Raw genomic sequence first — 12724 nt, 5'->3', positions numbered from 1 at the left:
AGCGTCCCTTCCGCACAGGAGACCGCAGAGGAGCGTCCCTTCCGCATAGGAGGCCGCAGAAGATCGTCCCTTCCACAGGCAGGGAGGGACCGGGAGTGCTTGGGGCCTTTAATGGGCCTTCGAATGGGAGAGTGGGTGTGAAAATGGTTTGGGATCAGATAAATTCTGTGCCCACACACACCATACACTCACACAACACTCATCCCCGCATACACATACACCCACATAACACTCACATGTATACACTCACCCACATGCACATCCACATTCACACACACACCCACATGACACACACACATACACTCACCCACACACCACACACACTCACATAACACCCCCACATACACATACACCCACATAACACTCACATGTATACACTCACCCACATGCACATCCAAATTCACACACACACATAACATGCTCACACACACACACAACACTCACACCCACATAAGACTCACTAACATGTGTACACACCCACATGCACATCCACATTCACACACACACATAACATGCTCACATACACACACACTCATGCACACTCACATCACACCACCTCCACATAGCACTCACACCCACACATGCACACTCACACCCACACAACACTCACCCGCACTCACCCATGCACACACATACACTTAACACTCACTTGTATACAGCCACTCAATGCACGTCCACATTCACACACACATACCTACATGACACTCTCACATACACTCATGCACACACACCCACAAAATTACATTTACTACACATGTGCACACGTACACACACAACACCCACACACATGCATACACAGACACCCACATGACTCTCAAATACACATACACACACATGCATACACTCAGCCACCTCCGCATTCACACATACACACTCACACTTGCACACAAACAGAGGCACATCCTGAATCCCCCTCCACACCTCAGGCTTCCCAGGGCGGCCTCAGGGGCCCCATCTCTGCCTGAAATCCTGGAAGGTGATACCGGTGAGATCCGCTGAAGAGCAGGCCACATGCGTGCTGATGACGCTGAGACTGGAGAAGGTTTTCTCTGAAGCAAGGACAGAGGAGCCTCCCTTCCCTCCTTTCCACCTTCTAGACTCGCTTTCAGCCTTGCTGGGCCCAGGGGAAGGCGGGCCACGCAGTGTCGGCTTGGGCCAAGGTGGCTGTTTACCAGATTTTTAGAGCCAAAAGCCTTGGGGTGAATTATAGGCCTGGGAGCTACTCTGTGTGCTCTGGGGACTCCCGGCCCTCACAGAGATGGGATAGTGGTCACCAAAATTGTTGAGTGGTGGAGCGTTTTGCGTTTTGTTTTGTTTTTAGGGCATGTGGCGATCAAGGGTGGGGCAGAGTGGTACAAAAGGCTCAAACTCTGGAGTCAAACGGATCCCAGTCTCAGCCTAGCTCTCCATCAGCTCTGCCACCTGGAGCCAGCTCTCCACACCCCACTTCCTCATCTACGAAATGCTGTTGGTAGCAGTACCTGCCTCATGCAACAGGTGTATCAAAGGAAACTGCTGGGGATTCGTGTATGTCTAGCATGCTGGATGTACTCAATACATATTAGCAACACCATTACTATCGTTAGGCATGAGGGAAAGAGGGAGGGAGAAGTCAAAGAAGATTCGGGTTTTAGGCAGAGCGAGTCGGGGAAAGGTGGTGTCCTGGGCTGGATGAGGAACCCAGGTGCGCAAGTGCGTTTGGGAAATCTGTGAATTCCCGCTTTGGAAACACTGAATTTAAGATGCCTGGGGGACGTGGATGAAAGTGGCCGCTGGGTATTGAGAAGAGAGATCGGGCTGGAGTTGGAGATGGGGGTTCACAGCCCATAAGTGGAGGTCTGGGCCCACAGAGGACAGGAGGTCATTTGGAAAGGGAGCTCCCAGTAGGAGGAAGACAGAACCCAGAGGGCCCAGCACGCAGAGGTGGCGGGAAGAAGGAAGCCCACGGGGGTGCGGGGGATTGCTGCAGATGGAGGAATGGGGGGCCTCAGAAAGGACCCTGCCAAGGGAGAGGAGGGAGACCTCAGCCAGCACCCACTGGGTGCCTCAGTTCTACTGGGTGCCTCACTTCACAGCCTACAAAGATAGGCGAGACCCTGGCGTGGCTCTCAAGAAACTGACAGACTCTGCGAACTCCTGCCATTCTGTTTAATTGCTTCTTTTCTTTCTTCTCTTTTCCTTATAAACAAAGAATCTTCAGTCTTTGCTTATAGGGTAGAGCCTGTGGGAGCTCAGAGGCTCAGCCCTCTGTGTAGGTGGCAGGTCTGCTGAACGCATTACGTGGGTGGGCTGGCCAGACCAGATGTCCCAAGTTGCCTTCCAGATCCACGGAGCTTCCCCGGGGCATCATGGCACACTGCCCCAGATAGTCAGTAGTTTGAAAAGGGAGTTAAATGCTCTGCTCAGGAAGAAAGGAAGTGTTGGTGGTCTCTAGAAATGCAGTGTAGCTCTATTGCCATCTTTGGGATAGCAAAAGATACATGCATTTCAAATTAATTTTAAAGCATGTCAGTTTTGCAACAAAGCCGCACGTCTAGGGCAGGCAGGAAGCTAGAGTTATGCAAATTGAATGATTAAATGTAAACACATTAGAAGGAGCCTGATGGCTGGGCTCGGTGGCTCCCACCTGTAACTCCAGCACTTTGGGAGGCCAAGGCAGGCTGATCACCAGAGGTCAGGAGTTCAAGACCAGACTGTCCAACATGGTGAAACCCCGTCTCTACTGAAATTCAAAAAACATTAGCCGGGCATGGAGGTGCGCTCCTGTAGTCCCAGCTACTCAGGAGGCTGAGGCACGAAAATCACTTGAATCCGGGAAGCAGAAGCTGCAGCGAGCTGAGATCGCACCATTGCACTCCAGCCTGGGCAACAGAGTGAGACTCCGTCTCAAAAAAAAAAAAGGAGTCCTCAATATTTGCTCACACGGCTCAGCTGGTTAGTGTGGAGCTGTACCTCACCCACTCTACTGCCTGTCAAATTTTGCTCCCACTGCAATGACAGACTACCTCAATGCAAATATTTAAAAAATGCTCCCTATATGCCCACTTTCTCTTGTAGGCAACTCCATCCAAGCTCTTGCCCATATTCTAATAAGAGTGCACAGATTGTGAGTACAATTGTGAACAGTAACTTTTGGCACTGTGCAAGGAAATCTTGGAATGCCGGTAAAATCCAGGTGGGTGAATTCATAGGTACATAATGACGAGGAGGAAGATGATGAAAGAACTAAAAACAGGTCTCTTGTGCTTAAGGGCCTGGAGTTGTTTGAAGTACTTTACATGCAATAACTTGATCCCTACAACAACCGTCACAAATGAGGAAACAGAGGCACAGAGTTTAGGTAACTTACCCAGGATTGCACAGTGAATAAGTTGGGGCGGGGAGGGTTCGAACCAGGCAGGCCACCCACTTCAGAGTCCTTTAGATACTATGGTAGCTGCATTTCTGCATGATCTCATGGAACTTGATTAGCTTAACACAGCTTTTTAAAAAATTAAAAATCTCTTTATCCTCTCCCTATTTCTATTTTCACTTTTTTTTTTTTTTGAGATGGAATCTTACTCTGTCACCCAGGCTGGAGTGCAGTGGTGTGATCTTAACTCACTACAGTCTCTCCCTCTTGGGTTCAAGAGAGTCTCCTGCCTCAGCCTCCCGAGTAGCTGGGATTACAGGTGCCTGCCACCACGCCCGGCTAATTGTTGTATTTTTAGTAGAGACGGGGCGGGGAGTGTTGCCATGTTGGCCAGGCTGGTCTCGAACTCTTGGCCTCAAGTGATCCACTCGCCTCAACCTCCCAAAGTGCTGGGATTACAGGCGTGAGCCACCGCGCCCGGCCCCATCTTCACTTCTTTCTAATACTTAGTGCTTTCTCTATCTCCTGTGCTTGCTAATTCACATGTATTCTCGCTTCAAGTCTGCCTTGACAGCCTTCTGTTTTCAAAGGCCTCATGGCTACCTGGTTTCTTCTCTCAAAAGTTCCCTCTTCTGCGGGTAACTTCTCACTTACCTCCCTTGGATTACCCCTTGTGTCTCTGTCAGTGTGAGGTGGGTTTTGTCCAAGGCCATCCACCAGAGGGAAAGGCGGAGAAGCCATACTTCTTAGGCCCAAGGGGAGTCAAGGAGATCGAGGACCAGGTGGGAAGCCCTTGAAATGCGCTGAGACCTGTATTTTGGTTTGGGAGGCCACAGACAAGGTAGAAATGAAAGGCTGTTCTTGGCCAGGCTCGGTGGCTCACACCTGTAATCCTAGCACTTTGGAAGGCTGAAGCAGGTAGATCACCTAAGATCAGGAGTTCAAGACCAGCATGACCAACAAGGTGAAACCCTGTCTCTATGAAAGATACAAAATTAGCTGGATGTGGTGGCGCATGCCTGTAATCCCAGCTACTTGGGAGACTGAGGCAGGAGAATCGCTTGAACCTGGTAGGGGGAGGTTGCGGTGAGCCAAGATGGCGCTATTGCACTCTAGCCTAGGCAACAAGAGCAAAACTCTGTCTCAAAAAAAAAAAAAAAAGAAAAGAAAAGCGGTTCTTTTTTTGGAGGGGACCTAAAAAATGGATATATCATAGTTGTACATATTTTGGGATACATGTGATATTTTGATATATGTATATGATGAGTAATGATGAAATCAGGGTAATTCCAACATTTATCTTTTCTTTGTGTTGGGAACATTACAATTCTTCTATTTGAGCTATTTTGAAATATACCATAAATATATTAACTATAAATTATGAACTGTAGTTTTCCTACTGTACTATAGAATACTAGAACGCATTTCCTCTAGCTAACTGCATTTTTGTACCTATCATCCGACTTCTCTTCATCCTCCCCGCCAATACTTTTCTTCCCAACCTCTGATAACCATCATTCTACTCTCTAGCTCCATGGGAGCCACCTTTTCGTTCCCACGTGTGAGTGAGAACGTGCAAGATTTGTCTTTCCGTGCCTGGCTTACTTCATTTAGCATAATAACCTTCAGTTCCATCCATGTTGCTACAAATGATGGGATTTTATTTTTTTTTTAATGACTGGATAGTATTTTATTGTGTGTATATTCCACATTTTCTTTCTCTTTCCATCTATTGATAAACACAGGATGACTTCCTATCCTGGCAATTGTGAATACTGCTGCAATAAACATGGGGATGCAGGTATCTTTTAGATATACTGAGTTTCTTTCTTGGGGGAGAGAGGAGGAGACAGAATTTTGCTCTTGTTGCTCAGGCTGGAGTGTGGTGGTGCCATCTCGGCTCGCTGCAATCTCTGCCTCCCGGGTTCAAGGGATTCTCCTGTCTCAGCCTTCTGAGTAGCTGGGATTACAGGCACACACCACCACGCCCAGCTAATTTTTTGTATTTTTAGTAGAGATGGGGGTTTCACCACGATGGCCAGGCTGGTCTCGAACTCCCGACCTCAGGTGATTTACCCCCCACCCCCGCTTGGCCTCCCAAGGTGCTGACAGAAGTTTAGAAAGACCAAAGTATACAGAAATACCATGTTAATGGATTGAAAGACTCAGTAGTATTAAGATGTTAATTCTAAATTGATCTATAGATTCAAAGCAACCCATACAAAATCTCAGCAGGTTTGTTTTGTTTTGTTTTTGAGACAAGGTCTTGCTCTGTTACCCAGGCTGGAGTGGAATGGTGTGATCTCAGCTCACTGCAATCCCTGCCTCCCAGGCTCAAGCAATTCTCCTGTCTCAGCCTCCGTAGCTGACTCTACAGCTGCACGCCACTGAGCCTGGCTAAATTTTTGTATTTTTAGTAGATACTAAAAATACAAAATTTAGTATTTTATTTATTTATTTATTTATTAATTTTGAGATCGAGTCTCACTCTATTGCCCAGGCTGGAGTGCAATGGTGCACTCTCGGCTCGCCACAACCTCCACCTCCCAGGTTCAAGAAATTCTCCTGCCTCAGCCTCCCAAGTAGCTGGGATTACAGGTGTGCACCATCATGCCCAGCTAATTTTTATATTTTTAAGTAGAGACCGAGTTTCACCATGTTGGTCAGGCTGGTCTCGAACCCCTGACCTCGTGATCCACCCTCCTCAGCCTCCCAAAGTGCTGGGATTACAGGCGTGAGCCACCGCACCCGGCTAACTTTAGTATTTTGTATACAAAAGAGGGGCAGCCCCTTTAGGCTCAGCAAGGCCCCAGATGTCAGAGCATCGACAATACCAAAAACAAAAACATGTAGTTAATAGAAAATGGGTCTTAGAGTTTTGCCATTTTGGCCAGGCTGGTCTCTAACTCCCGACCTCCGGTGATCCACCCGCCTTGGCCTCCCAAAGTGCTGAGATTACAGGCATGAACCACCATCCACAGCCTATTTTTTCTTTTGTTACTAGAGATGGCTTTAAAATAAAAAAAAATAATAATAAGAGTTTGACAAGCTAATTCTAAAAAATCATGGAAATTCAAATATCTAAAATAGCCAGAACTATTTTGAAGGAAAAAAAGAGTAAAATTGGAGGGTTTATATTGAATGATTTTAAGATTTACTAGAAAGACACCATAGATGTGACGGGGCAGAATTGGTAGAAGAATAGACATGAAGATCAACGGAACAGAATAAAAAGCTGAGAAACAACTATATGGTCGATTAATGTTTGACGACTACCAACATAATTCAATGTGGAAACGATAGTCTTGTTTGAAAAAGAAACAACTGGATGTTTATACGCAAAAATAAACTTAACTTTTACTTCACATCATAAAAATATTTAACTCAGAATGGGTCTTAGATTTAAATGTAAGAACTAAAACTATTAAATGTTTAAAACAGAGGTGATCATACTATTTCTTAAAGGGTGACGTAGCAGAGGTTTAGGCTTCTGTGCCATGTGGTCTCTGTCGTGTCTGCTTAACTCTGTCACGGCGCAAAAGCAGCCGTAAACATGACAAAAATGAAGGGTATGGCTTTGTTCCCGTAAAACCTTATTTAGAAAAACAAGCCGCTGGCCCGCAGGCCATAGCTTGGTGACCTCTGTTCTAGAAGAAAACATATAGCAAATCTTTGTGAGGCTGTGTTAGGCAAAGACTTCTCGGAAGTGACTTCTAATCGTACCTGAGGTTTGTTCTAATTGGGTATGGTAAGACAAACAGATATGACAATAATTGTTATCAAGGAAAAGTTTTCTGTTATACTCACAGTCCCTAGAGACGGGAGGCGTGGGACTCCACGCAGGCCCACGTGGAGAAGTACTCAGGCAAGGCAGCAGGCTGGGGTGATGGGAGCTGTGGGCGGGAGCCTTCATCGCGGTTTTCACAGGAGGAAATAGAATGAGTGCAGATAAGCAGGCTAGGCAGGGTTAGTATTGGGCAGTCTGAACACTTTGGTGGCTCTCGGCCACAGGTACTGTCCCTAGTGGTCTGGTACCAGGTTCTGGGGTGACTGGGGCAGGTAGATAATGGTCCAGAGTGTGGGAACCCACTAAGGGAAGTGGTTGGGGGTGTGAGCTCTGGGTTGATCGGTTTGCATATGAAAGGCATGCTTGCAGGCCTGTCCTTTGCTGTCTCTGGGAATTAGCTTACTCTGCCTGGGAGGAGCAGCCCCTTTTGGCTCAGAAAGGCCCCAGATGTCAGAGCGTCGACAATACCGAAAATAAGAACCCATAGTTAATACAAATGACTCTAAAAGCACAATTCATTAAAAATAAGAAATCAATAAATGGGTCATCATCAAACTTTGAAACTTTTGCTCTTCGAAGTACACTGTTGGCCTGGCACAGTGGCTCATTCCTGTAATTCCAGCACTTTGGGAGACTGAGGCAGGGGGATCTCTTGAGCCCAGGAGTTAGAGATCAACCTGCGCAATATAGCAAAACCCCAATCTCCACAGAAAAAAAAAAATTAGCTAGGCAAAGTAGCATGTGCCTGTAGTCCTAGCTACTTGGGAGGCTGAGGTGGGAGGATGGCTTGAGCCCAGGAGTTTGAGGCTGCAGTGAGCTATGATCATGCCACTGCACTCCAGCCTGGGCAACAGGGTGAGACTTTGTTTTAAAAAAAAGTACACTGTTAAGAAAACAAAAAAGCAAGCCACAGAATGGGAGAAAATATTTGCAAAATATGTATCTGTTAAATGAGTTGTATTCTGAATATATAAAGAACTATTACAACTCAGAAATCAGAAGCCAAACTAATTTTAAAAATTTTAGGCCAGGCACGGTGGCTCACACCTGTAATCCCAGCACTCTGGGAGGCCGAGGCGGGCAGATCATGAGGTCAAGAGATCAAGACCATCCTGGCCAACATGGTGAAACCCTGGCTCTACTAAAAATACTAGCTGGGCGTAGTGGTGTGCGCCTGTAGTCCTAGCTATTCAGACGGCTGAGGCAGGAGAATTGCTTGAACTCAGGAGGCGGAGGTTGCAGTGAGCCGAGATTGTGCCACTGCACTCCAGCCTGGGCATGGCAACAGAGTGAGACTCTGTCTCAAAAAAAAAATTTTTTTTTAAATACTTTAAAAGTATTGGGGAGGAAGTGAAATATTTGATTAGACACTTCACCAAAGAAAATATACAAATGGCTAAGGAAATCAACATCATTCATCATTGAGAAAATACAAATCATGGCCGGGGTGGTGACTCACGCCTGTAATTCCAGCACTTTGAGAGGCCGAGGTGGGTGGATCACCTGAGGTCAGGAGTTTGAGATCATCCTGGACAACCTGGTGAAACCCTGTCTCTACCAAAAATACAAAAATTAGATGGGTGTGGTGGTGGGTGCCTGTAATCCCAGCTACTTGGGAGACTGAGGCAAGATAATTGCTTAAACCTGGGAGGTGGAGGGTGCAGTGAGCCAAGATCATGCCACTGCACTCCAGCCTGGGTGACAGAGCAAGACTCCGTCTCAAAAAAAAGAAAATCAGATTGCATGCAGTGGCTCATGCCTGTAATCCTAGCACTTTGGGAGACCAAGGTGGGAGGAGAGTTTAAGTCCAGGAGTTCAAGACTAGCCTGGGCAACATAATGAGACCTTGTCTCTACTAAAACAAACACACATCAAAGAGATTAGCTGGGCATGGTGATGTGCACACATCTGTAGTCCCAACTGCATGGAAGACCGAGGTGGGAGGAAAGCTTGAGCCCAGGACGTCGAGGCAACATCAGTGAGCTGTGATCACACCACTGCACCCTAGACTGGGAGGCAGAGCAAGACCCTGGCTCAAAAAATAAAAAAAAAGAAAGAAAGAAAGAAAGAAAAAGAAAATGCAATTTGAAATCGCAATGAAATACATCTACATATCCACTAAAATGGCTAAAATGAAAAAGACGGATAGTGTTGGCAAGGATGTGGCGCCACCGGAACTCCCACAGACCGCTGCTGGGAACGGACAATGATCCACTCACTTTGGAAAACAGTTTGGCAATTTCTCAAATATTTCAATATACATCACCCATACAGCCGAGCCATCCTACACCTAAATATTTACCCAAGAGAAATGAAAACATGTATTCACATAAACATTCATAGCAGCTTTATTTGTGATAGCTAAAAACTGGAAGTAACCCAAGTGTCCATCAACTTGTGACTGGATAACAAATGTTTGTACAGCCGTAAAATGCTCATTGGCAACTAAAAACAAGAATCAACTGCACATATGTGTAACAACATGGCTGAATCTCAAAGCAGTATGCTTTCTTTTTGCCAAAAAATTAATTTTATTGAGTAAAGAAGTTTGTTCAGAGCTTACGCAGATCATAAGAATACTTTAGATTATAACAGCTGAAAAGCTCAATAACTGACTGGAAAGAAGAAAGGAAGCAGTTTCTATTTTGAATGTAGAAAAAAAAATCTAGTTGCAACAGATGTCTTTTAAAATTCCCAAAACAAGGTCTAGCCAAGTTTATTATTTGGTAATTTTTTCTTTTTTCAAAAGGAAAAAAGCGAGACTCAACGTGTGTACTACTGGTTACAACTAACATAACAGCTTGAAAAAATCATAAGATAGAAGCATAAATATAATATAAAAGGACAAAATTTTAAAATTGTATTATAAGAATATAACTATAATAAATGGAAAAGATACATTAAAACCATCAGTGTGTTATACTCATTCAAAACAAAACTCGAAAGGCAGAACAAAACTGATGCAACTAAAGGAAATGGTCTGTTTTTAGGAAGCATGTCCGGGGGGTGGGGAGTTGGGGAGAGATAGCATGGGAAGAAACGCCACATATAGGTGAAGGGGAGGAAGGCAGCAAATCACACTGCCACGTATGCACCTATATAACAATCTTGCATGTTCTTCACATGTACCCCAAAACCTAAAATGCAATTAAAAAAAAAAAAAAAAAGGAAGCATGTCCAGGCAGACACCATGAAAAATGCCAACCAAGACTGAGTGGTCCCCTCTTGTTACTAGTAACATTTCAAAGGTGGAGTGACTGGGTTAGCAGCCTAATCTTTCTCCAAGGATTTGTAGTATTCCATCAGCACAGTCCAGCCTTGGGAGCCATGAAACCTTCAGGTGATTTCTGGCCTTCTCGGGCAAGTTTGTGCATTCACGTTCCTGAAATAAATTCAAAGTCTTCATGGTGTTCAAGTCATAGTAGTCCATACGCTCCTTTTTCTTGTTGTACGCTGCAACTCGAAAGGGAACTATTATTTCCAAAGTGATTAAACCAGGGGCCATTGTCAGCCCTTTGGCATCATGACTTGGCTCATAAAGATCCTTCCTTGTTTCTGGATGAGGTATGCCAGCAGGGTCTCGTCCAACAATGTAGAAGTTTGGCTCCTGCAACCATCCGTGCTCTGCAATGCCACCGGACCTCAGCTGGTCTGGCATACATCGTGGGAGATGGGAAGATGGCCACCACTTCCCAGGATGGTCATCTCAGGATTCAGGACTCCTTCCTCCAACACTGCAGCATGCTGCTTCAAATGCCACATCAAAGGAACATCATCATCCTTTGTCCAGCCATCCAGAGAGTGAAGGAGGAGGATGGGGTGCCAGTAGCCCCTCTCTAGAAGTTTGCTTATGGGTATCCTGCATTAACAGGGCATGTCCATTGTGCACTGGGTTGCGTAACTGAAATGCAAACATAGCATCAGCATTCATATCTTTAAATTTCTGCTTTAGCTCAGTAGGAGTAAGATGATACTGATCAAGACCATCATTGCAATAAACTCGGTCCAAGACTTGAAGATCTCCTCCAATCAGCCAATATCCTTGTTCCATAACCATCTTGATGTGGGGGTGCTTCTTGCATGTTGTTCCCCACTGTCTGGCACAGCGCTCCTCTTTCCTGTGCTCATAAAACTCTGGATTGTGAAGAATGGCCACATGGCGGTCCTCATACATCAGAGTATATGCTGTACAGCCGTCCAGACTCTCTTTATCTTCAGGAGCAGCAGAACTTGTCAGAACTATAGGTACTGACAAGTTGATGACAGCTCCATCCAGAAGACGATCAAAATGAAGGCACTGCAATTACTCCCTGTCTCTCATAAAGCCATTCAATGGGGTTGGCCAACCTTCTGTCGAAACCTGCACCCGCTGCATATCCACTTTATTAATTTTCAGTGCTGGTAACGTTTCTGCATCTGTTTTTGCCAAATGAAGTTTATTTTCTGGCACATACAGTTATTTGACTTCATAAGATGCATCTGCAGGTCCAACATCTCGTTCCTGTAGAAGTTCCACAACTTGCTGGACACAGTCATTGACATCACAGGAGTCTGTTTTCAGCACCAATTCAGGGGCCTCTGGCTTTTCATATTCAGAATCGATCCCAGTGAAACCTTTAATTTCTCCTGCCTCGGCTTTTTTGTAGAGTCCTTTGACATCCCTCTGTTCACAAACATGCAGAGGAGCATCAACAAATACTTCAAAAAACGGTGAACTTGCATCCTCCTGAATTTGCCTTGCATCGCTGCGAACCTGAGTATGAGGTGATATAAAACTTGTGCTCACACTAAACCAGCACCTGCAAATAGTTCTGTAACTTCTGCTATGTGTGAACATTCTCTTCTCTGTCTTCAGGACTAAAGCCAAGATTTTCCCTGAGACCTTGACGAATATTGTCACCATCCAGAGTGTAGCATGGAATACCATGGCAAACCAGGTACTCTTCAAAGCCACGATCACCGTAGTCTTTCCTGCTCCAGACAAGCCTGTTAGCCAAACTGTGCAGCCATGAAAGCCACCTCTGGTCCCCACAACCTGACCTTTCTTGTTTCTGCTGATACGATGGGCTCGGTAGGTGACATTAGTTGCTCTCTGCATTCTCTGCATGTTATTGCTCAGCTTGACTTTCTTGCGCAGTCTCCTGGGGATCTCCATGACCACGGAGCCTGCAGGGCAGCTGGGATTCTCCGCGCTGGAAGGGTAGCAGGAGGAGGGCAGGCCAGCAAGTGTGGCGGGGCTCAGCAGTACACTAACTGAAAAAAGTCAGGCACAAAAGACCACATACTATAAGATTCCATTCATACGAAATTCTAGAAACAAAATGATAGCAACAGAAAGTGGATCCGTGGCTGGCAGGGCTGGGGTGGAGAAAAGGGATTGACTGTAAGGGAGGGATCTTGTAGGGGTTTTATCTCGTGTTTCCTATCCTGATTCTAGTGCTGGCTACAAAACTGTCCACATTTGTTAAAATGTAGCAAATTTCATGCTAAAGGTTGGTGAATTTTATTGTGTGTGAATTGTACCTCCATAAAGCTGATTTAAGAAAAGAAAGAAGGCTGGGCACAGTGGCTCACACCTGTAATCC

General features: G+C 45.6%; 1 pseudogene; it reads right to left on the bottom strand.

Moving 5' to 3' along the window:
• Positions 1 to 10409: 10409 nt before the first annotated feature.
• LOC105721987 (bifunctional 3'-phosphoadenosine 5'-phosphosulfate synthase 1-like) lies at positions 10410 to 12294 on the bottom strand (annotated as a pseudogene).
• Between the last annotated feature and the right edge of the window lie 430 nt (positions 12295 to 12724).

This window comes from Aotus nancymaae, unplaced genomic scaffold (genome assembly GCF_030222135.1).
Source record: "Aotus nancymaae isolate 86718 unplaced genomic scaffold, 86718_ANA_hifiasm-v0.15.2.pri h1tg000032l_0, whole genome shotgun sequence".
Classification (NCBI taxonomy): domain Eukaryota; kingdom Metazoa; phylum Chordata; class Mammalia; order Primates; family Aotidae; genus Aotus; species Aotus nancymaae.
The sequence above is the reverse complement of the archived record's forward strand: the minus strand, read 5'-3'. Positions and strand labels throughout refer to the sequence as shown.